General features: G+C 40.1%; 1 protein-coding gene across 1 annotated transcript in view; it reads right to left on the bottom strand.

The window, feature by feature from the left end:
* rcan2 (regulator of calcineurin 2) overlaps positions 1 to 24,297 on the bottom strand; it is a 297,762-nt gene that overhangs the window by 244,404 nt on the left and 29,061 nt on the right. The window lies entirely within an intron of this gene.

Genomic DNA, 24,297 nt, shown 5'->3' with positions numbered 1-24,297 from the left:
CGCTAACCTTTACAATATACCACCGATCGGAACGAAACGAGACCAAAATAAACGCCATTGCTTCTGCCCAAAGTTGTCAGCGTGCAAATAAATTACATTGGATGACGCATTTTCCTCATATGCATGGTATTATGTAAGTACAGTATGAGAATTCTTATAGGCACAAATACACATGGATGCTATATAGCTGAAATAAGCTAAAAAATATTTTGAAATACTCAGCAGGTCAGGCAGCAGAGAGGAACAGAACCATCAAAACTGATGAAATTCCAGCAACAGGAAAATATTAACCCTGCTTCTCTGTCCACAGATGATGCCTGACCCGCTAAGTATTTGTTTTTTTACAGTAGATACCTTCACCTTGGGGATTATCTCACATTTTCCATATGACACATATATGCTGATTTGCCAAAGAAAATTCAGGGCCAAAAAGATTTTATTTTAAGATTATTTTAAACACGTTTCTTCTTTTATCATAACTCTTAGACATATTTAATGATTAAATGCAGAATGATACATATGCTGACACAACATCCCTGATGTTCTGTCAGTGTGTTTCAGTCATTTGGCAGATACTACACTAAAGAGCACAACAGTTCCTTGTGGGAACCAATGCTCTTTATCATAAATATCTGGCCTAGAGCCAATGTGCTAAAAATAATGAAAGTCTAGAAAGTGCAGCTAGTGATCAAGTTGGACTAATGCTTGACACGTTCTTGTGACATTCCCTTATGCACTATTTTAACAGAGATATTAACTCATTACATAACACCTCAAATGTCTCGACTAAAATAGTACACCAAGAAATCTTACACAGCATTGCGGGCAACATTTCCTTCCATAGCACACTGCTTTTTTCTTCGCACTACATAGGAATTTGATCTAAACACAGGTCGCATAATTTCCCAAATGTGTTCTGGATGTGCTATGCCTATGAGAGCATATGTACCGAAGCAGGGCAACAGATACTTCAACATCATACACTCAATATTGCTATCCCCACAAAGAGCCCAAAGCTCCACACGGGTATACAGTTTAGATCAGAGATGGGATAAGACAATTGTTATTTAAATTGTGTGAACAATGTGAATGAGATTGATGATTACTTTTCAGGAAAATCACCAAGTAGTTAAAGTAATCATTAATCTTTTGCTTTTTTTCACACACAAAATGCCCTTGCATACTTTTCCTAATCTAACAATCCCATTTGACAATTTGGGTTTCATAAAACAGGGATTGGAAAATTGACAGAAATTAAGGACCAATTGTAATTTGAAATGAGCATCACAGTTCATCTCAAGTGGGATGATTCTGTCTTATTCACAAGATGAATGTCAACCTCCCTTAGAACAAACATATTGGGATATTTTCCTCTCTGAAGTGCATCTGCAGTCAATTTAGTAACAGTAAGTCACATGATGCCATTTTCCTTGGTTGCAAGGCAAATATTTATATATGTCCTATTTTTGCAAGCATTTAGATAATTCTAAAACCATCTACTAAATCTTTTTTTTGACATTGACAATCAATCTAATCCTTTTCTATGGGCACAATTCAATTCTCAAAATGTGCTGCAACCTAAAAGACCAGAAAATTGACCAGAAAATAAAACCATTTAAGTTTGGGAAATGTGAGAATATAAATAAACTGTGGGAAATGCAACTATTAAATAACAGAAACAAACAGTAGTGCGGGAAATAAGTAGCAATCACCACAAAAAAATTCTGGTGTAGAACACAAATAAGCAGAAAAAAAATCAAAAAAAATCCGAACAACAGTAAAATACTAAACCTGTCAAATAAATTGAAGTTCTGAAAATAACTGAATAGTAAAATATTTATCATATGAAACAAGTAGTTTAAAGTCCTTTCTTATCCACTGAATGGCAGTTAAACCAAAGAAAATAAAGCAAATCACAAACTGCCAACATTTTTAGTCATTATGAAAATACACACAAACAAATTGAAAAGGGATGGAATAAAACCTTGACTTGCTTTTCAGTCAATCCAATCATTTACTGATTCAATCACTGTCCACGATCACACAAGGGTCAAGGAATGAAAGTATAGTACTACATTTTTAATAATTCAGGTCTGGACTAACTATCCAGAATATATAATTGTAGGACTTGATCTAGTTCAAATGCCACTCCACTGATTTTGCAGATTTTAAATGTCACGAATTAAAGAAATAGGATTAAAAGCTAGCTTCAGCTGTTGTGGACATTAAATAGTGAGATTGCCATGAAAACTAATTCTATTCACCAACATCCCTGAGGGAAGAAAAGAAATCTGCTATTCTTGGTCTAGTCTGTCCCAATATGTGAAATCAGTTCAGATCCGACTTCAGAAATGTCTGGGCACTGAGTGAGGGGCATCTAGGTTATGCAAAAAACTTGGCCAACAACATTATATACAGTGAATGAAAAAAATACACAAATTTAATGAGAGGGAAAAATATTGCCAAGTTCACTTTATTGTTTTGCCTTCCTAGATCCATACATCCATAAGTTACTTTCCAGTATACATAGCAGTGTTTTTGTTCTTAAGTCCCTTTAATGTAACTCCATCTTCACAAATGCACATTTTCCACAGCTGCACATTGTATTTCCCTGTCTCCATTCCTCTTTTTAAAGCACTGAAGCAAATCTTCCAATTCATGCTTGGGTACTAAGCACATTTACAAAAGCTAGGTTTAGAAATAGTAAGGTTAGGGCCTGTGATATGGTCAGTGTCTAGAATACCAGCAAATGCTTCAGGCAATGTCAGGAGACAGCAGGCCAGATGACCTTCTGGTGTTGGTGCCAAAATAGCCCCTTCTCTAATCAAAGCTTTGTGTGCAATTATCTCTGTCATCTGCCCATTGATTTCTCTCTTCACAAAATTAAAAATCATCAATCTTACCCTGCCTTTGCAGAATAGTCCCAATCATTTGTGTAATAATGAAAGGACTCAGCATTAGTGTTATGAGTAATATCAACCTACAATAGTCCACTCGTTGATTGTCAGTGTGGGCATCATTAGAGCCTTAGTCTCATTATTATCATTATCCAGATAGGATAACTGAGAAGAGTTGCATGTAATATCAGTGCCTTCTTCACAGTATTGCAAGATTAAACATAATAGGAGTTTAAAAACATTTCCTGCCACTGCCAGAAGGCCATGACAGTCAGAGCCAGTCATCACCTCAGCAGGGCACCTCTGCTGAAATTATTCAGGACAGTACCCTAGCCTGATTATCTTCATCAATGATCTCCCCATCGTCATGAGTTCAGCCATGCTTGAAGTTAACTCAGTGGTGGTGGTTTCAATAACAGTTCTCTCCAGATGCTACCTGACCTGCTGTGTATTTCCAGTACTGACACCAATTTGAGTTTGCAACTGCTGCATTCAATCACAATTCTTCACCTTGCACAGTTGGTGAGCCAATGGTATCCAACAAGTCATCTGCCATTAGCTGGGAGGCATTCTTTGCGGTTGGTGTGTGGTGGGACAGGAAGACCTTGATGGAGTGGTGAAGTCATGACCAGTGGAGGGAGCATGTCACACAGCTGATCAGTGCTACCTATAAATCTATCTATCTATCTATCTATCTATCTATCTATCTATCTATCTATCTATCTATCTATCTATCTATCTATCTATCTATCTATCTATCTATCTATCTATCTATCTATCTATCTATCTATCTATCATCATATACTTATTAAAAGTCTGATCTTGTACATGTGTATATGTGTGTGTATATGTGGTTGTCTTTACATCTTGACAAAACACTACACGGTAACGATTACATTTTTCCATATTCTGATTGACATTTTTCCCCTCTAGGCAGAAATCACTTTCACTGAACATTTTACGCTTTATTTCTCAACATATTCTCGACTGATGAAATTTTTTTTTAAACCAAAAGACTTTGAATTTAAAATGACCAGCTTCAACTGATGATATCACAATGGCTCAGCTAGCAGTGATCAGCTTCACAGAAGATTTAATCCTATATTTGACAAGCTATTCACGATTAAAGCTTTAAAAATGCCAACTTTCACCAGATTTTTACATATTCTGATTCATATTTTTCCCTAGGCAGAGATCACCTTCACTGAACATTTTATGTTTTATTTCTCGACTTACTACTGATGGAAGTTTAAAAAATCAAATGACTTAAGTTAAAACGACCAGCTTCAACTGATGACGTCACTATGGCTTGGCTAGCAGTGATCAGCTTCAATGAAGATTTCATCCTATATTCCACATTATTCATGATAAAGCTTTAAAAATGCCAACTTCCCAAGATTTTTATTGTAAAATCATTCCTGCCAGCTCCCAACGGACTTCGATACAATGTTGCAACACAGGAATACTCACAGCTTTTCAACTCACAGATGGGGAGGGCAAATTGCTGTTGCAACCACGCAGGGCAAGTGCAATTTGATTTTTTTTAAAGCCCACTGCTGAGTGAGGCAGGGGAAGTGCCTGGAATCTTACCTTACGGGAACGACTTGAGGACCATGCCTCCCGTGGAGGCTACGGGTAGGGAACGGGTGCATTGGGGGAACAGGTCTGCACTTGGTACATAACTAAAACTCTGATTCTTGTGCTCTTCCGGTTTGCGGAGTTTTTCTATTTGTGCAAAAACGGTACTCGATAGCAACGATTTTATGACTGGTTACTCCACCGATCTCCTGTGCTGCGTGTGCAACAAGTTTAGTTCCGATCAGTAGTATATTGTAAAAGTTATCGAGGTTTAAAAATCTAAAAAACCGCGCGTGTGAAGATTCCTTCAGTCAGCACCACGCAGATTGGTCTCTTCTCCTGTCAGTCAATACCATGGCCGGGAAGGCGACGCCCCTTCCTGCCCCCACCGATGGCGGCCGTCCTGCCTCACTCACAAACTCCTCTCTCCCCTCCTCATAGTAACTTGCCTATCGTCTCCCCCACCACTGGCGGCAGCCGCGGGGGGGGGAGGGGGGGGGGGAGTTCAGTGGAAGGCCCTGGTCCCATCTCTCTCTCCCTCATCACACACACCCTCTCCCACCTACCCTCTGCGGCAATGGCGGTCCAGTCTACCCATCCTCCCAGGTCCGTCTCCCTCCGCCGGAGGAGGTGGATAGGGGGGAGTGGGGGAGTAGGGAGTGGGAATAGAGAGAGTAGACCAGTGGGAAGGTCGAGAGGATAGTGGGGATAGGAGGATGTGAGGAGTGGGGAATAAGAGGTTAGGAGGAGGGGTAAGGGAGGGGAAGGATTATGGAGGGAGGGAGGGAGAGAGTTAGTGCTGGGGTAGAACAAGGAGAGGGGTAGATTGGGGGGGAAGATTAATGGGAAGAAGAGTAAAGTGAAGAGAAGGAGGGATTTGCAGGGAGGATTAGGAGAAAGACTGTGTCTGGCAGTTGTGGGCATGCGTGAGTGATCAATATTGAGTTGAGGGGAACGGGTTGGCATGGGGGAAACGGATAGTTTTGGAATATTGCATTAGGACCAGGCCTCCCATGTGACGGAACCCAACGTGTCCCATGTTCGTCTATTTATGATATTTTACGTAACTTTTATTTACTTAGTGTTTAGGAACGAAGCGAAGCTTTTCTCCAAAATACTTTGATACCATCTCCCAAACCTCAACTTCTACTACGAAGAAGAACAAAATTAAAAACATATTGAATCATACCACACAAAAACAGGTCCAAGGTCCAACTCATCAATTGTTATTTTACCTGTCCAAAGGTAGGTACATGGAATTCTTTAATTTTTTGATAAACAACCCCACTCCCTCTTTTTTTTTCTCCCTCTCCATGCCCCACCTGGGTATGTACCCATTTCTCCCAATATACCACCCTTCCTTGTCCCATCCCCCTGTCCCTTTCCACGTATGGGTGGCACAGTGAGCGTTAGAGTTGCTGCCTTACAGCGGTACTCAATTCCCTGACTGATGAAGGCCACAAGGCTCAAAACCTTTTTCACCACCCTATCTACCTCCAACACTACTTTCAAGAAACTATATACTTGTACTTCCAGGTCCCTCTGCTCTACAACTCTCCCCAGGCTCCTATGCTCATTGTGACAGTCCTTCGTCTTAATCTTCCATTGTCTATGATCCACCTATTTTATTGTCATCTGCAAACTACTAATTCTGCCTCGTGCATTCTCATCCAATCATAGATATAAACCACAAATAGCAATGGGTCCAGCACCAATCCATGAGGCCATCCAGTCCGAAAACAACCTTCCACCACCAACCTCTGTTTCCTATCAAAGGCCAATTCTGTATCCACTTAGCCAGCTCTCCCTGGAACCCAAGTGACCTAACCCTCCAGAGCAGAGCCGACCATAGCCGAACCTCATCAAAGCCTCGCTGAAGTCTGCTGCCACTCAGACCCTCAGTGCTCAACTCAGGAATGCTTTCAGACCAGCAAGGAACACCTTAACATATGATATGATAAGCAGTTTTGGGTCTGTATTCCTTAGTTTAGATATATGGAGTGGCTTTATTCAAACATTTTAAATCCTAAGGGGCTTTACAGGATAAGTATTGGAGATGATTTCATGAATGGGAGAATCACGAACAAGGGGCGTAGCTAAAAGATGAGGGGCCAGTCCTTTATACCTGAGTGCATAGAAATTTATTCTCTCAGTGGGTAGTGAATCTCTGGAATTCACTGCCCCAGAAGAGACCAGATCATTATGAATATTGAAAGTGGAGATAAACATTGAAAGATCGAGAAATTAGGATAATGGAGAACTGGCACAAAGAGGGGCTGAGGCCAGCATAGAGCAGCCATGATCACATTAAATGGCAGGCTGGCTTGTGGGGTCTAGTGACCTACTCCTGCTCCTCTTTTTTTTATTGTTCTTATACTGTAAGAGGTGTTTGGTATTTTGTCCACATACAACAACTCCAGCAACCCAAACAGCAAGTGATACTAATCTCAGCTATGCTCTCAGTTCTTATAATTGAAGATATGTAGCAGATTCACACAAACTCTCAGTCTTGTTGGTAGGGAGAGTTTCAGCGTTGTTCAGAGCATACTGATCAAGTTATAACAAAAACTGACCTTGAAAATCAAACCTCTTTCGGAAGCTCTGGAAAATTCTTCCTAATCCACATGCTATGATATCGATGGTGGAATTATCCAAGAGCAGCTGCAGACCTAATAGCATTAAAGTGGATTTAGTGCACTTTGATTACTGTAAACAGGAGACCTGTAGTGATTGACTTTTGACTGCGAATGCATCAATGTTTGCCATCGCTGATGCCTTTTGCAAATTGCTTGCATATCATTTATGGTGTGGTGAGTTAAATTGGATGTATTATCACAAACTCACAAACCCAGGAGAAAATCCTTTGTTTCCAGCATGTACATCAGTTCTAGAATTCATATAAATGCACACTAACATTCACATCAACTCAAACATTGTATTGCATAAATATAATTTCTACTAAGACTCAAATACTATGGCCCTTTTATTACCTTGAAACGAAGATATGATTGCTGTTATGATTGTTACTTGATGTTTGTTAGATTATCCAAACCTCCACGGATGCTCACAGAATAACACAACTTTCATAAGTATAACTACCTCCTGACGCGTACAACCTCATGTTTCAGTTTAGTTTATTGTCACACGTACTGAGGTACAGTGAAAAGCTATCCAATTGTAGCGTGCCATCCGATCAGCAGAAAGACAATACATGATTACAATCGAGCCATTTACATTTTATAGATACGATAAAGCAATAACGTTTATTGCGAGGTAAAGCCAGCAAATTCTTATCAAGGATAATCCGAGGTAGACAAAAATGCTGGAGAGGCAGCATCTATGGAGCGAAGGAATAGGTGACGTTTCGGGTCGAGACCCTTCTTCAGACCGAGGGTCACCAATGAGGTGGGTATATTATCCACAAGGAAATATTCACATGCTTTATACTGGAATTATTGTACATCACAAAAACAAAATTATGCGACCAGCATGGATTCCAGCTGTTGCTACAAATCACATTGTCAGATGAGAACCTATAGGTTAAAACTATAAAAGAGCATAAGAAAATATAAACCAGAAACAAATGTAGGCCAAATGTGAGTTGCTCTAGCATTGTGTGTCCCATACAAGCCCAGCCTGTCCAATCTTTCCTCATTAAACAACCCTCTGGTATTAATCAAGTAAAATCTCTTTAAACTGCTTTTAAACTATTTACATCTTTCCTTAAATAAAGATCCCAATACTGCTCCCATTACTTTGTCATTACCCAATATTGAAGGCAAAATATTCCTACTTTTGTAATCAATATTCTTAAAAGTGTACATCCTGGTAACTTCCCTTGCATACTAGATTTTTGCTCAACATTCGTTAGAACACCTGATCCTTCCAACCTTCCATTTTATCTTTCCTGCCAAAAAAGGACAAATTCACACATTCCCACATTACACTCCACTTCCTAGAGTGTCACCTTATCTCTGTGTGAAGAGATTAAATTTGGTATAAACCTCAATAATTAGCTGAATATTATTCAGATTCTTGATTAGTAAAGGTGTAAGGGTTTAAGGGGCGAAGGCAGGAGAATGGAGTTGAGAGGGAAAGATAGAACAACCATGATTGAATGGCAGAGTAGACTTGATCAGCCAAATGGCCTAATCTGCTCCTAGAACTTATGAATAATAATAATAATAATAATCAGAATAACTCCAATAATAAGTATCGTAATCTGCAATTAATTTGTGTCAAATTGTAGAACCTCATTCTCAATCCTATGCCAGGCAAGACTCTTGACAAGAATGCTCATTCATAAAATAGACCGTGTATTGTTTATTTTAGAAACATTTAACTAACCCTCTGATGAACCTAGCAGCTCAGCTTCATGTAGCCCCACCTCTGGGCATGTGGTGCATGCAGCATGGTGGAACTGAATGCTCAAAGGCTGCCAGAGAGATACAATCATAGCTTTTTGAAGAGGATGACAGCTATGAGGATGGACACATCAAAGCAATCGTTCCTTATATGTATGAAAACATTACTGTATTGATCAATACAGTAATACTATGTAATACTGTATGTGTTAACATACAGGTAAATAGTGTTAGCAGCAGGATCTTTACTGCCTATTTGTTTCATTTACATTTGATATCAGATTAGCATTTCATGTAACTTGGTTCCAGAGACAACTCAAGCTCATCCAACTTTCCACAAATTGCTCCAGAGACTAATCAAAGTCAATCCATTTTAATCACTGACTTGCAATTGGTGTCCTTTACTCGTTAAAACCTTGTTAAGAAGCAATTACTTGCTGTTAAATTTGTGCTACTGAAAATTCCATCAACACACCAGAGGGTAAACTGACACTCAGCATCCAGAGGGCATTGGTTGTTAACATTTGCAATTATTCTAGAAAACAATGGCCACTAGTTGGAATTTTTCAGACATAAAAACATCAGAATATGAGAAAACAGATCATTCGACCCCTCAATTCTGCTCCAGGATTCAATGTGACTAGGGCTGATCTGCCACTGGTCTCTTCAGTCCTATTTAAGTGACCTCAATGTTCTAGCCTCCACAATGTGCCAGGATGGAGAATGTCAGAGACTCACCACTCTCTAAATTGCTGAGCACTCAGTTTTAAATGATTGTCCCTAATAGAGCCACACAGCATGAAAACAGGCACCTGTTTACTTTCATCCAATATGTTTGTTCCAGAACGAATTGTTGGTGATGTTTATGCTTTAGAGCTTGAGGCTCTCGACCGTTTCCACTTCGGCACCAGTGATGCTGACTGGGGCATCGACATCACTTCACTTCCTGAAATCAATAACTAGCTCCTTCGTCTTGCTGACATTGAGGAAGAGCTTATTGTCTTGTCACCAGGACTAAGCTCTCCATCTCCTCCCTGTACTAACTCTCTTCATTGTTTAAGATCCAGCCCACTACAGTGATGTCATTGCAAATTTGCAAATGAAGTTAGATACGATAAAATACATCCATTTGTCACATCTGAGAGTGGGATCTGAGACTATTTGCAGAAATGCAAGACCTGAAAATCTCTAAAAAGTAACAATGAAATAAAGCACTTCAATATCATCAAGTCGGCAAAAACTTGGTTTAGATCTATCTCACAGGAATGTAATGCCGAGACTTTATAAGGCACTGGTCACACCGCATTTGGGGTATTGTGAGCAGTTTTGGGCCCCATATCTGTGCAGCGATGTACTGGCTTTGGATAGGGTCCAGAAGAGGATTACGAAAATGATTCCGGGGATGATTGGGTTAACATATGATGAGTGTTTGATGGCACTGGGCCTGTACTCGCTGGGGTTTAGAATGATCAAGGGGAACCTCATTGAAACTTACCAAATAGTGAAAGGACTGGATACAATGAATGTGGAGAGGATGTTTTCACTAGTGGGAGGGTTTAAGACCAGAGGGCACAACTCAATAAAAGGATGTATCTTTGGCAAGGAGATGAGAAAGAATTTCTTTAGCCAGAGGGTGTTGAATCTGTCATTATTACCACAATTGGCTTTGAAGGCCAAGTCATGGGGTATTTTTAAAGCAGAGACTGACAGATTCTTGCAATGGTGTCAAAGGTTATGGGGAGAAGGCAGGAGAATAGGGTTAAGAGGCAAAGCTAGATTAGCCATGATTGAATGGCAGAATACATTAGATGGACCAAATGGTCTATTTCTGTTTCTATGATTTATGAACTCTCCAAGCAGTTATCTTTCAAATATCGGAGAGAAAGAGACTTCTTCGAAAATGCCTGTTTGTCAATAATAATTTACATAATCGAAGGGCCAACATCAAACATGGCAGAAGGAGCAGGTGACTTCACAAACATCACATCCCAGATCATACAAGGTCATGGCAGGGTAGGGCATGCACATCAGAGGATAAGGCACCATCTCAGGAATAACCACTGATGTGGTTTGTTGCATAATTTACAAATGGAGATATCAGAATATACAGCACTGAACCTGCAACCAGTTGGGACCAGGTCTGGAACAGTCCACTGACCCCAGTAACAAAGTAAGCATATGAAGAACAGGCAATCATATGAATGCTTATCTTGAAGAAACAAGGAACTACAGATACTGGTTTACAAATAAAAAAGACACAACGTGCTGGAGTAACTCAGTCGGTCAGGCAGCATTGCTGGAAACATGGATAGGTGATGTTTAGGATCAGGTCTGAAGAAGGGTCCCAACCTGAAATGGCACCTATCCATGTTCTCCAGAGAAGCTCCAGTACTTTGTATCTTTTTTTATTACTTTCCTAAAACTCATCCTACCTTAGAGAATTAATGGGAGATATTGAGACAATATGTTAGATTATTAGGTATCCAATTTTCATTTATAAACCCAGAACACACTTTCCAAATTAGTTTGAGCCTCAATTTCTATGAGATTGTTGTCAAATAAGCTTTAATGAAAGATTAAAAATATAACAAAACAACACATTCAATAAAATTAGCAATTATTTGTTCCCACTGCTACCCAACTATAGAAATATATTTAAAATTATATTACATATCTTATTTTACACACCAAAATGAATTACTGAGAAAAATGTGATACATCAAATTTCATCTTAACAAGTATTTTGAATGCTTTGATATATTCCTAAGCGAACTGATATGATGAAATACTGCCTTAGGAAAATTAAATGGGAACTGGGAAAAATAAGAAACTAAAGTTTTGAGGCAGTGTGAGTTAAATTCAACAAGGATATTGCCAAATACCCGGGATTTAATGTAAAAATTGAAAAGATGGGGGCTGTGTCCTGTGCAAGAGAGAATGCAGTGAGGGATTCTGTGGATGGGAAAAAAGAGATTCAAAGAGTTTCAATATTGACAGACATCACTGGGTGCAACAAGCATTGGATTGTCCTGCTTGGAATATCCACATAAAAGGTGGCGCTTGTCCCGAGGAGAAAGATAGAATGGAGGAAACAAACAAGAAAAGATTCTGTGTGTTCACGATATCTATTCCCCTCATCATTTTCTACATCTGCTGCTTTCCAAGGGATGAAGTCCTAGCCTGCCTCACCACTCCCTATATCTCTGGTCCTCGAGTCCTGGCAATATGCTTGTAAATCCTCCTTGCACTCTTTCCAGATTAATTCTCAAACTTAATTCTGCCAGACCAACATGATTTTTTTTTAAAGTTTAATTATAAATACCTATTAATGTTACGTTGGTGCACAAGAGCAATACATTAAATTCTTTATCTCTCACTCAACAAACTCAGGTTTGTTGATTTTTAAAATAATTTCAATTCTTGTCAATCTATTCATTGACAAATTTCTCAGTCCCACAGAGAACTTAATTTCTAAGGCTACAGAGCAATTTGTGCAGTTTTTAAAAAAAAATCAATTTTCATAATATGGAAGTTGTAGTTGATTACAGAACCAGTCAATGGTATTCTTAACATTCTCAATAAATCAAAATACTGAAAGTGAAAGAATGCCGATATTTCACACTGAACAAACGAATTCTATTTAACATTTAACCCTATTTAGTGAAAGTTAATTAACTCATTGCAACAGTTCAGTGTAAAATTCACATTCCTCATAGACTTTAAATGCCAGTTTGGCAAATTAAAGCTTCTGGTTAAATCTTATGGGCCTGTCCCACTTAGACGATTTTTTAGGCAACTACACGTGACTAGTTTGTCGCCACATGTTCACCGGTGGTCGCCAGGAGTAGTCTCCTCAGTCACGCAAAAAGTCATAGCGTCTTTCTGGTCGCCGCTACATTTTCAACGTTGAAAAATTTTTGACGACAGTGGGTTTGACAGCAATGAGCGTAGTTTGACTTCTCCTGACGTAGGGGCTGTCTTAGGTTGTCGCCAGGATGACATAGGTTGTCGTCAGTTTTTCAGCGACCTGCGACGACCATGACAGTTGCCTAAAAAATCACCAAGTGGGACAGGCCCATTACGTTCCAAATATTTTATAGCTATCAGATACCATATGGACAATACCAAAAATAATAATTCAGGAACAACATCTTTGTAAAAAAATTAGTTACCTAGGCCAGCAACCTGTTTATTGCATACATTTAGAGTTGAATTACCAGAATATCTTGATATTCTTTAAACATTGTTCATCAAATCTCTTGTCAGTGAAGCCATTTTGTATTTTTCATTACCTGTATTCATCTCCATATAACTATTGATTACAGAAAAAAATCTTAAATTATTATAAATGCATGACACAAATAGACCCATTCGCAAATTAGTCTATGGGGTCAAAAGGATACAGGAAAAATTCAGATGGAAAAAATTAATGATCACTTAGAAAGGCAGAGACTAAATGGAAAAAACGGCTTTGTAAACGGATGATACTGTCTGACCAACGATTGAATTCTTTGAATAGCTAACAAAGTGTATCTATGAAAGCAGGGTGGCAAGTGTGATTTACAAGGACTCTAGTAGAGCCTTTGAAAGGTCCACATGGAAACTAGTTCAAAATGCAGGGGCCCATGAAATCCAAGGCAACGACAAGCTGGATCCCATATTGGATTGGCAATAGGAGACAGAGGGTGATGGTAGAGGTTTGTTTTTGCAATTGAATGTCTATGATTAGTGATGCCCCACAAGGATCGGTGTTGGGACCCGTTTGTATTATATATAAATGACTTGAATGTGGATGTGAGAGCTAAGATCACCAAGTTGCTGGATGATACAAAAGGTCGCGGAGTCGTTGATAACGTGGAAGGTTGTCAAGCTGCAGAGATATATTGATGTTTTGATGAAATTAGCTGGAATATGATTGATAAGGGTTTAATCCAAACAAATGTAATGTACTGCATTAATGAGGCTAGGATATACACCATGAACAGCAAGGTCTGAAGGAGTAGTGAGGAACAGAGAAACAAGTCCACACATCCTTGAAGATGACATCGCAGGTAAAAAAATATGATTCGATAGTCATATGGAAAACTGGCTTTTATTAGTTATGGCATTGAATACAGGAGACTATGTTCCAACTTTATAAAACCTTGGTCAGACCTCAGCTGGAGCAGTGTACAGTTCTGGTCAATAAGTTAGTGATCTGATCTACATCTCAAACAGCTCTCTTCTAAATATGCCATTTTCACCATGAACATCTTTGAAATAAAGATTAGCAAATATCCAAAAAGACAAGTCAAGTGTACAATGAAGATAGTGAACATAAAAGCATTACTCATTCCAACATCAGTTCCTCCAGCATTACATCATCTCGGGCACACCATCAAACATCCTATTTTTAGACAAGGATGTACATTGTTACTATATAAGTATCCGAATGCCAAGGTTTATAAGTATCAATGATGCAACAATATCAGTAATTTCAAGATTATTTATTTCTGTGACTTTACGACTATGAAATGATTAACTTTGTAGTTTGTGATATGTTTGTAGTTTGTTTGGTTGTTTGTTTGTTTGTTTTTTTGCACAAAGTCCGCGAGCATTGCCACTTTTCATTTCACTGCACATCACGTATGTGTATGTGACGAATAAACTTGACTTGACTTGACTTGACTTACATATGAAACTCCAATCACAATAATCCACATATCATTCATTTAAACATACAGATTAATATAATGTTCAATTACATGCTAAAACTACATTGTACCAATTTCAAAGGTAGGACTTCAGCTTAACTATTTTCCAGTGCAGGAATATTTAAAATTGGAATGCTCCTGATAATGACATTTTCAACAAAATCAGGTATATTTGCCACTTAACAAAATCTTTAGAATGCAATTTGACTTGAGAAACAATGATCTAAGTATCATAAATGGATATGTTAAATATTGTCTGTCCCGTTTTCTCGTGCTTATAAATCTTAACATAGCCTTAGAGAATGGACGATGAAAACATTTATACAAATTTGAATTTCTGGCCAAATTACTGCTGAAGCACAACATTGTTGTTTGTTGTTTTTCTCCGTGAACACCACCAGCCTCAGAACATTGATATCATGCCTCATTCTTCTCTGAGTTTTGTTGCTGACAAGCATTGCGGCTGCCTTTCATTCATGGGATATTTTCAGATACATGTGAGTTGCTAACTGAAAGAAAATATTTTCCAAGCGAACTGCATTGCTCTATATAGTATGGAAACTCATGTTTCTGAAGTAGTCAGTACAGAAAAAAAAATCTTATCAATTCAAACTGCCCCTTTCTCGTTCTTGTTATCAGAAACATTTCACTCGTGTTTAGATACGTGGAAGAGACTATAAGTATGCATTCCAGATTTAGAACAGGTCACACAACACGTACCAGAAACCAAGGCAAGCACTTTCAAAGGTTCACAGCAATTGTGGGAGATTTGTGGTGGGGTTGGGGGCCGGTGATCCGATGTAGATGGGCAGGCACAGCAAAAACTGTTACTAGAGCATGAGGTAAAAAAACAGACCCAAAACCACAACCTGAGAAAGGCAAAATGACCAGAAGAAACAGACTTCGCAATGAGAAAGAGACAATAATATAGGCAATATCTAATGATAGAAATATTGACAGAGATACGTCTTGAAAAACAAGTCTGTGTGTATTTAGATGGATAGCAAGTAAAACAATGTTTTTCACTGTATATCAGTGCACATGACAAAAATAAACTAATTCCAATATTTCTAATCCATTTCCTGCCAATATACAAGTAAAAAAAATGCAATATGCACAGAATTGTGATGCAGCGCGCATGTGCAATACGTATGGATTAAGGATGTTCCTGCTAAAATTTACAATCTTAGACAAGTGTGCCGTCGCTTCCACTGAGACCACTTATTTCCCACAGGCAGTGTGGTATATGATAGCTGGCAATATGGTGAGGGCAACTGTTGGTCAGTTGAATGGAGAATTGTTTCTCTGTCTTACAGCAGGAAAATGCATTGTAGCTTCAGATAGCAAATCTTTCCCATGGACAATAATATCTGCAAGATAAAACGCCAAAGTTCTCCCACAGGATTCCTTACGACGGGCAGTAAACCATAGATCACAATCTTGAACAAAAAAACCTTCCAGTCAGCACCACCGACAACAATAAAAAATGGTGGCTGAAAAGGAGAAACCAATTGATAGAAGACAGTGTGAACTAACTTTACAGATCTGATCGGACGGTGGATCAGATTCACATAGAAACATAGAAAATAGGTGCAGGAGCAGGCCCTTCAAGCCAGCACCGCCATTCAATATGATCATGGCTGATCATCCAAAATCAGTACCCCGTTCCTGCTTTCTCCTCATATCCCTTGATTTCCTCATCTCGGTCCTAAATGGCCTACCCTATATTCTCAAACACTGACCCCTGGTTCTGGACTTCCCCAACATCGGGAACATTTTTTTCTAATTCTAGCCTGTCCAATCCCTTAAGAATTTTATGTTTCTATGATGCCCTTTCATCCTTTTACATTCCAGTGAATAAAAGCCCAGTTGATCCATCCAGTCGATCATTGGAAAGGAATCCTATGCACTGCATTTTGAACAATAACATTCAGCAATGCACTGTAAATACACTAACATATTTCAAACTTTTCTAGATGAAAGGTCTCAACTCGGAAAGTCAACTGTCCATTTCCCACCAGAGATGCTGTCTGACCCACTGAATTCCTCCAGCAGCTCTTTTTTTTTGTTCCAGATTCCAGCATCTGCATTCTCTTTGTGCCAAAACTAACATGTATGCTGTAGTGCAATGGATTCTTGTATTCCAGCAAGTTGTAGATTGGATGCGACATGGATCTGTAGCCTGTTTTCTTTTTAAATAATGCTTTGTTTTAAAGAATATAGACATCACTGGCAAGGCCAGCATTTATTGACGCTCTTGATGATGCTATTGATGATGCTCTTGATGCTGCTATTGGTGAAAATACACCCACAATCCTATTGTATAGGAGGTTCCAGGAATTAGACCAACCTATAATGAAAGAATGATAATAATATTTATAATTCAGAAGGATCTTGCAGGAGGTCTGTTTCTTTGATCCTTTTGCTTTGTCCTTCTTGGTGGTGTTGGTTGCATGTTCATGAGATGTTAAAAGAGAAGCCCCAATGGATTTTGTAGACAGCACACACAAGCATGGCACAATGGAGTAGAAGGATGCCAACCAAGTGGGATGCTTTATCTGAATGGTGAGAGGCTTCTTCATTGCTATTAGAGCCACACTGATATTGGTATTGGTTTATTATTGTTAGGTCAACTGAGATGCAGTGAAAAGCTGTGTGTTTGGATATAGGCAAAGGGTGAATATAGTATTATGCTTGTCACACATGCTTTATAATTGATGGAAAGAGACGAGTCAATCACTGTCAGATACTCAGCCTAAATCCAGTTCTTTCAGCCACAATATTTATGTGGTTGGTCCAGTTCTTGTCAATGATGACCCCCGGAGTGTTGAGAGTGGGGTACCTAGTGATGGTGATCCCAATGTATGTCAGGACTGGGTAGTTGGACACCCTTTTGTTCATGTCGTTTAGATAGATCTTACTGACTCTGAAAAGTATATTTACTTCATCTACTTGGTTTAAATTTAACATTTATTTGGAATATCATCCAAGCACATCTCAGTCATGTTCATCATGTCAGTTTGGAGATTGTCCAAAAAGGCCTCAACTTGAACTTGCGATATTTCCAGTAAGACAAAAATAATATGTGTTCGTAATTGAGCCAAATAACTTAAAAAACACCACATTCAGCTGTTCATGGTTTCTGTTAATTTACAGATGCTCAGAACATCAATTAACACTGCAGAGAATCATAAGAACTAAATTTCATTAAATTAATCCTGCTGCCTTAGATACAAATCTTACTCTGCCTGGGCTAGTTAGCTTACTTAATCTGAAATTGCCAATACAATGGGGGAAGTTAATCAGTTTTGAAATATTTTCCGGCAAAATCAATTTCCCTTTTTCCATGCATCCATGTGCTTGGATGATATGTGTGCACTCCAGTGGATGTTAAGTGTTACATACAGCAGTTAGCAGTACTCTTTCACAACCAATTCAAAGTAATGTCATTAAATCATTAAGTAAGCACTGTGAGATTTACTATATCATTTATAGCTTTATTACAAATTATAAGAAACTCATTAATTTAGGCAGCATCGTTGAATTCATTACAGATCAGCCTGGATTTCCCTGGATTTTCTTTTCATGGATGAAGGGAACCACTGCATTTCATGTGATATATAAAATATATGGAAGGTAGACACAAAATGCTGGAGTAACTCAGCGGGTCAGGCAGCATCTCTGGAGAGAAGGAATGGGTGACGTTTCAAGTCAAGACCCTTCTTCAGACTAAAATATATGGATGTTTCTGCTTAAACTAAAATGGCCTCCTCAAGACCCGATGCCAAAGAAAAGACACAAAGTGCTGGAGAAACTCAGTGGGCCAGGCAGCATCCCTGGAGAGCATGGATCGCTAACGTTACGTGTCGGGGCCCTTCTTCAGACTGACCCTTCTTCAGGTTTCCAGACCCTAGTTCAAATCCAGAGGCCTTTACTATATTGTGATTGGCTGCCCTTAACCATGAACCCACAAAAGGATTTGAGTATAGACGCAGGGAGGTTCTACTGCAGTTGTACAGGGTCTTGGTGAGACCACACCTGGAGTATTGTGTACAGTTTTGGTCTCCAAATCTGAGGAAATACATTCTTGCCATAGAGGGAGTACAGAGAAGGTTCACCAAACTGATTCCTGGGATGTCAGGACTTTCATATGAAGAAAGACTGGATAGACTCGGCTTGTACTCGCTAGAATTTAGAAGATTGAGGAGGGATCTTATAGAAACTTACAAATTTCTTAAGGGGTTGGACAGGCTAGATGCAGGAAGATTGTTCCTGATGTTGGGGAAGTCCAGGACAAGCGGTCACAGTTTAAGGATAAAGGGGAAATCCTTTAGGACCGAGATGAGAAAAACTTTTTTCACACAGAGAGTGGTGAATCTTAGGAACTCTCTGCCACAGAAGGTAGTTGAGGCCAGTTCATTGGCTATATTTAGGAGGGAGTTAGATGTGGCCCTTGTGGCTAAAGGGATCAGGGGGTATGGAGAGAAGGCAGGTACAGGATACTGAGTTGGATGATCAGCCATGATCATATTGAATGGCAGTGCAGGCTCGAAGGGCCGAATGGCCTACTCCTGCACCTATTTTCTATGTTTCTATGTCTATGTTTCTAAAAGTTGGAGTCACCTAGAAATCATTAGAAAATTATGGTGACGGCTAATCACCACAGACTAAATTCATCTTTTTGGCTTGAATGTTACCTGTGAAAAGCAATTTGCAAGACTAATCTCAAGTTAACATAAAATCTAACCCTTTTATCAAAATCTCAAAGTCACTCGTTTTTTATTTATAGCATAGAATTTTACCAAAATCTGAATCCCAATTATTTTTCAAAATGCTTCTGGAAAGGAATTTACTGGAACGCTTTTATTTTTTCCTGGCAATCTGGCCAACTCAATAGTTTCTATTTCCTCCCTTAGGTTCCAGGGGGAGCATTAAAAGTTAATATGACTGAAGTCATGTGCAGACGTACTGGGTGGTTGTGGCTTGCAATATAAAGTGACAGCTTAGAAAACATTGTACTTATCTTGTACAAATGTTATATGTACTGTGGTAATAAAAATGTTATCAGCATCCTATGAAGTTGTAAACACCTTAGAAATTAATTAAAAAACTGTTCAAAAGGGAACTGCAGATGCTGGAATATCGAAGGTACACAAAATTGCTGGAGGAACTCAGCGGGTGCAGCAGCATCTATGGAGCGAAGGAAATAGGCGACGTTTCGGGCCGAAACCCTTCTTCAGACTGATGGGGGGTGGGAAAGAAAGAAGGAAAAAGGGAGGAGGAGGAGCCCGAGGGCGGGCGGATGGGAGGGTGGGAGGAGACAGCTAGAGGGTGAAGGAAGGGGAGGGGACAGCACAGGCTAGCCAATTGGGGGGAATTCAATGTTGATGCCATAAGGGCGCAAGGACCCCAGACGGAATATGAGGTGCTGTTCCTCCAATTTCCGCTGTTGCTCACTCTGGCAATGGAGGAGACCCAGGACAGAGAGGTCGGATTGGGAATGGGAGGGGGAGTTGAAGTGCTGAGCCACCGGAGGTCAAGTAGGTTAAGGCGGACTGAGCGGAGGTGTTCGGCGAAACGGTCGCCCAACCTACGCTTGGTCTCACCGATGTAAATTAGCTGAACATCTAGAGCAGCGGATGCAGTAGATGAGGTTGGAGGAGATACAGGTGAACCTTTGTCGCACCTGGAACGACTGCTTGGGACCTTGAATGGAGTCGAGGGGGGAGGTGAAGGGACAGGTGTTGCATTTCTTGCGGTTGCAACGGAAAGTGCCCGGGGAGGGGTGGTGCGGGAGGGAAGGGAAGAATTGACGAGGGAGTTGCGGAGGGAGCGGTCTTTGCGGAAGGCAGACATGGGGGGAGATGGTAAGATGTGGCGAGTGGTGGGGTCACGTTGGAGGTGGCGGAAATGGCGGAGGATTATGTGTTGTATTTGGCGGCTGGTGGGGTGAAAGGTGAGGACCAGAGGGACTCTGCCCTTGTTGCGTGTGCGGGGATGGGGAGAGAGAGCAGTGTTGCGGGGTATGGATGAGACCCTGGTGTGAGCCTCATCTATGGTGGCGGAGGGGAATCCCCGTTCCCTGAAGAACGAGGACATTTCCGATGCCCTGGTATGAAATGTCTCATCCTGAGAACAGATGCGGCGTAGGCGGAGGAATTGGGAGTAGGGGATGGAGTCTTTACAGGGGGCAGGGTGGGAAGACGTGTAGTCCAGATAGCCATGTGAGTCAGTGGGTTTATAATGTATGTCGGTCAGGAGTCTGTCCCCTGCGATGGAGATGGTGAGGTCAAGGAATGGTAGGGAAGTGTCGGAAATCGACTCAATTAAAAAACTGCATTGAGTATCTGTTGATAAATATGTATTGATTATAAATTTTCAGCCATTAGGTAAAACTAATGACTGAATAATAAAACATGTGTTTCATGCTGTAGTGCAATACTTTAGTTATATAATGTTACAATCATTAACAGTATAGTGAAGACCTTTGTGACCATTTATGGGAATGCTTGATGTATAAATCCCCCTGCACATCGTTGACATTTAACATATGAGAATTTTCCGATCACATCTTAATTTTGTCACCTACATTCAAAATTCTGATCTTTATTTCTACATCACAGGCCTTACTGCACATGATGCTTTTAGGTGATGTTCCCCTTGTTCTGTTCAGTCATTTCACTCTGCAAATTCTTTCTGGCAACTGCATAATACTAGTCAGCAGTTGCCTGTTTGGGATGACTCGAGGCTCAGGATGAAACGAGGGATAAATAATGCCAATTTTACTGAACTGATATCTCCTTGGCTCTCTCTGGCTTCTGTAAGTTGACATTATCTTTCAAAATACTTGGATTGTTCACCTAACCACTTCTATTTAATGCCATCAGCATAGTGAAATATTCCCTCCTAAATTGTCCAGTCTTTATTTGCAGATGGTCAGGTATCACAATTGTCACACATGGATATTCAATTAGATTAACTAGCAATAAGAGAATATTTTATTACCCTTCTATTCAATTAGCTGTAAACAGACCTAGTACTTAAATATAATTAAGTGTTCCTAAAGACACTTTCTTGAAGCGGCAGAGAGAAATGTTGGTTTGGCCTGCATATTTGAGTCTAAAACTGACACATAGGCAGGTTGTAATAATGCAAAAGATCCAAACTTACTGAATACGACTCAATGAGGTGGTGTAGGAAGTTGGATGTTATCCCTTCCTCTGACTATGGTTGAACTGAGTATTGGACTCAAGTTTACTTGGACCACTAGAACAGTTCTGAGGGAGGGTCACTGATCCGAAACGTCGACTGGTTTACCTTTCCACAGATGTTGCTCCACTGGCTTGATTCTTTTTTAATTTAAATTTTTGTTTCAGGTTCCAGCATCTGCAGTTTTATTTGTCCTTCATGTATTCCCAGCGATTTTAAGAGATGCCAAATAACATAATTTCTGCTTTTGTCATAAGATATTTATGATAACCATACAACGGCTTGCAAAAATTAAACTACATCATAGAAATTTTATTAGTTCAATCTAGGCACTCATAAATTGTATTCAATGATATCTGTTCATTTCATATATTATGGCGTGGGTCAGTTTCAAAACAAACTTGCTTTCCAAATCAGTGCAAATTTGCAAGACAACAATGTTTTGTAATCAAATTTGTAAACTGGAATACACAATGAAGTGAATGCTTCGCAAATCCTGATGCTACTTAAGAAAATGAAATATGGTAAACACATCTTGAGCTTTTTTAAGAGACAACATTTTTTAAAATTCTCATAACTTAGTTTATGTATACCATGCAACCCGCTGGAACAGACATGACAGGCTGCTCCAGATGACAAGGCTGCTCCCAAAAAACAATAATGTTTCTTTCTAACCATAAAAGTTAAATTTCATTTATATCTCTTTCACAACCTCATGAGATTTCAAAACACTATGCAGGCAATGAATGGCTTTTTGAAGCCTAGTCACAATTGTAATGTTGGATACATGGCAGCAAATTGTGCAGCAATGTGATAAAGTTCAGCTTCGATGTTTTTGGTGATATAAATTAATATTATAGTCTCAGAGCTATACAGCACATTAACAGGCTCTTCAGTTGAACTCCACCATGCTGACTAATCGAGCTAGTCCCATTGCCTGCGACTGGCCCAGGTACTTCCAGCTTTTCCAATCCATGTACTTGTCCAAGTATATTTTAAATGTTATTATTGCACCTGTCTCTACCACTTCCCAGCAGCTCATTTCATGTACACACCATCTCTGTGTGGAAAAAGCTTCCCCTAAGGGCCCTATTAATTTTTTTTCCCTTTTACCTTAAACATATGCCCTCTAGTTGTAGATTTCCCTACCCTGAGGAAAAGACTGTGGCTATTGACTTTATCCATGCCCTCGTGATTTAAAGTACCTCTACTAGGTCACCCCTGAGCCTCCTGCACTCCTGGTGAAAAAATTACTAGCCTATCCAGCTTCCCCTTATAGCTCAAACCTTCCAGCCCCAGTAAAATCCTCATGAATCGTTTTTGAACCCTTTCCATTTCAATAACATCCTTCCTGCAAAAGTGGCCAGAAGTGTCAAATATAGCACTACCAACATCTTGTATGGTTGTAACATGACGTCCCTGTTCTACTCATTACTCTGACCAATGAAGATGTTGTAATCTCAGATAAACGTCTTAACTGTCCACTGTACCACAAATGTTAGTATCATTCACAAACTTACTAACTATGCCACTCGCATTTTCAGCCAAATTGTTAATCCAGTAAACCCTCATTATAACAGACCATAGTGGGAGAGGAGGGGGGGGGGGGGGGAATGGTGTACGTTACCGGCAATTTTCCGCTATAACCAAATAAGAGATTACTGAGTAATGGGCCTGTCCCACTTGGCGATTTTTTTAGGCAACTGCCGGCGACTGTCACTGAAAAACCAGCGACTACCTACATCATCCTGGCGACAACCTACGACAGCACCTACGTTAGGAGAAGTCAAGCTATGCTCATTGGTGTCAAACCCACTATCACCGAAAAGTTTCAACATGTTGGAAATTTAACGGCGACCAAAAAGACGCTACGACGTTTTGCACGACTGTGGAGACTACTCCTGGTGACCACCGGCGAACATGTGGTGACAAACTAGTCGCCTGTAGTTGCTTAAAAAATCACCTAAGTGGGACAGGCCCATAAGAGAATGTAATTGTATAAGTAGTAGAAACAAAGAACTGCAGAAGCTAGTTAATACACAAAATGCTGGAGTAACTCTGTGGGTTAGGCAGCATCTCTGGAGAACATGGATAGGTGACTTTTCAGTCTCTCGGTCTGGAACTGGGTCTGGAATCCAGATGAACTGAGACGAGGATCTACTGAGTCATTGGTCGATACGCAGGCGGTCTGGAATGCAGGTAAGGGACGATGGTGGTGGTCTGGCAACGACCGAGGAAGTTGCGTAGGTCAGCGGTGGTGGCAGTAGGTCCGGCCTGGAGGTGGCCGGGGAGGCGGTGCGGGCTGATGTCGGCAACCCGACTGGCGGTGCAGGCCGGGAACGGCATCGGTAGCCCGCCCAGTAAACAGCCGGGGAGGCGGTGTGGTCAGTAGATCCATCCACTAGAGCCAAAATCCATTATTAAGAGGTCCGTAATAACAGGGGTTTACTGTGTAACTAAGGTGCCACAGTGGACCCAGAACCGATCGCTGTGACACAACACTTGTTATAGGTCTCCAGTCTGAAAGACAATCCTCAACCACTACCCTCTGTCTCC

The sequence above is a fragment of the Amblyraja radiata genome, chromosome 5 (assembly GCF_010909765.2).
Source record: "Amblyraja radiata isolate CabotCenter1 chromosome 5, sAmbRad1.1.pri, whole genome shotgun sequence".
NCBI classification, from domain to species: Eukaryota; Metazoa; Chordata; class Chondrichthyes; order Rajiformes; family Rajidae; genus Amblyraja; species Amblyraja radiata.
Note: the sequence above shows the minus strand (reverse complement) of the source record. Positions and strands in the feature narration are given on the sequence as shown.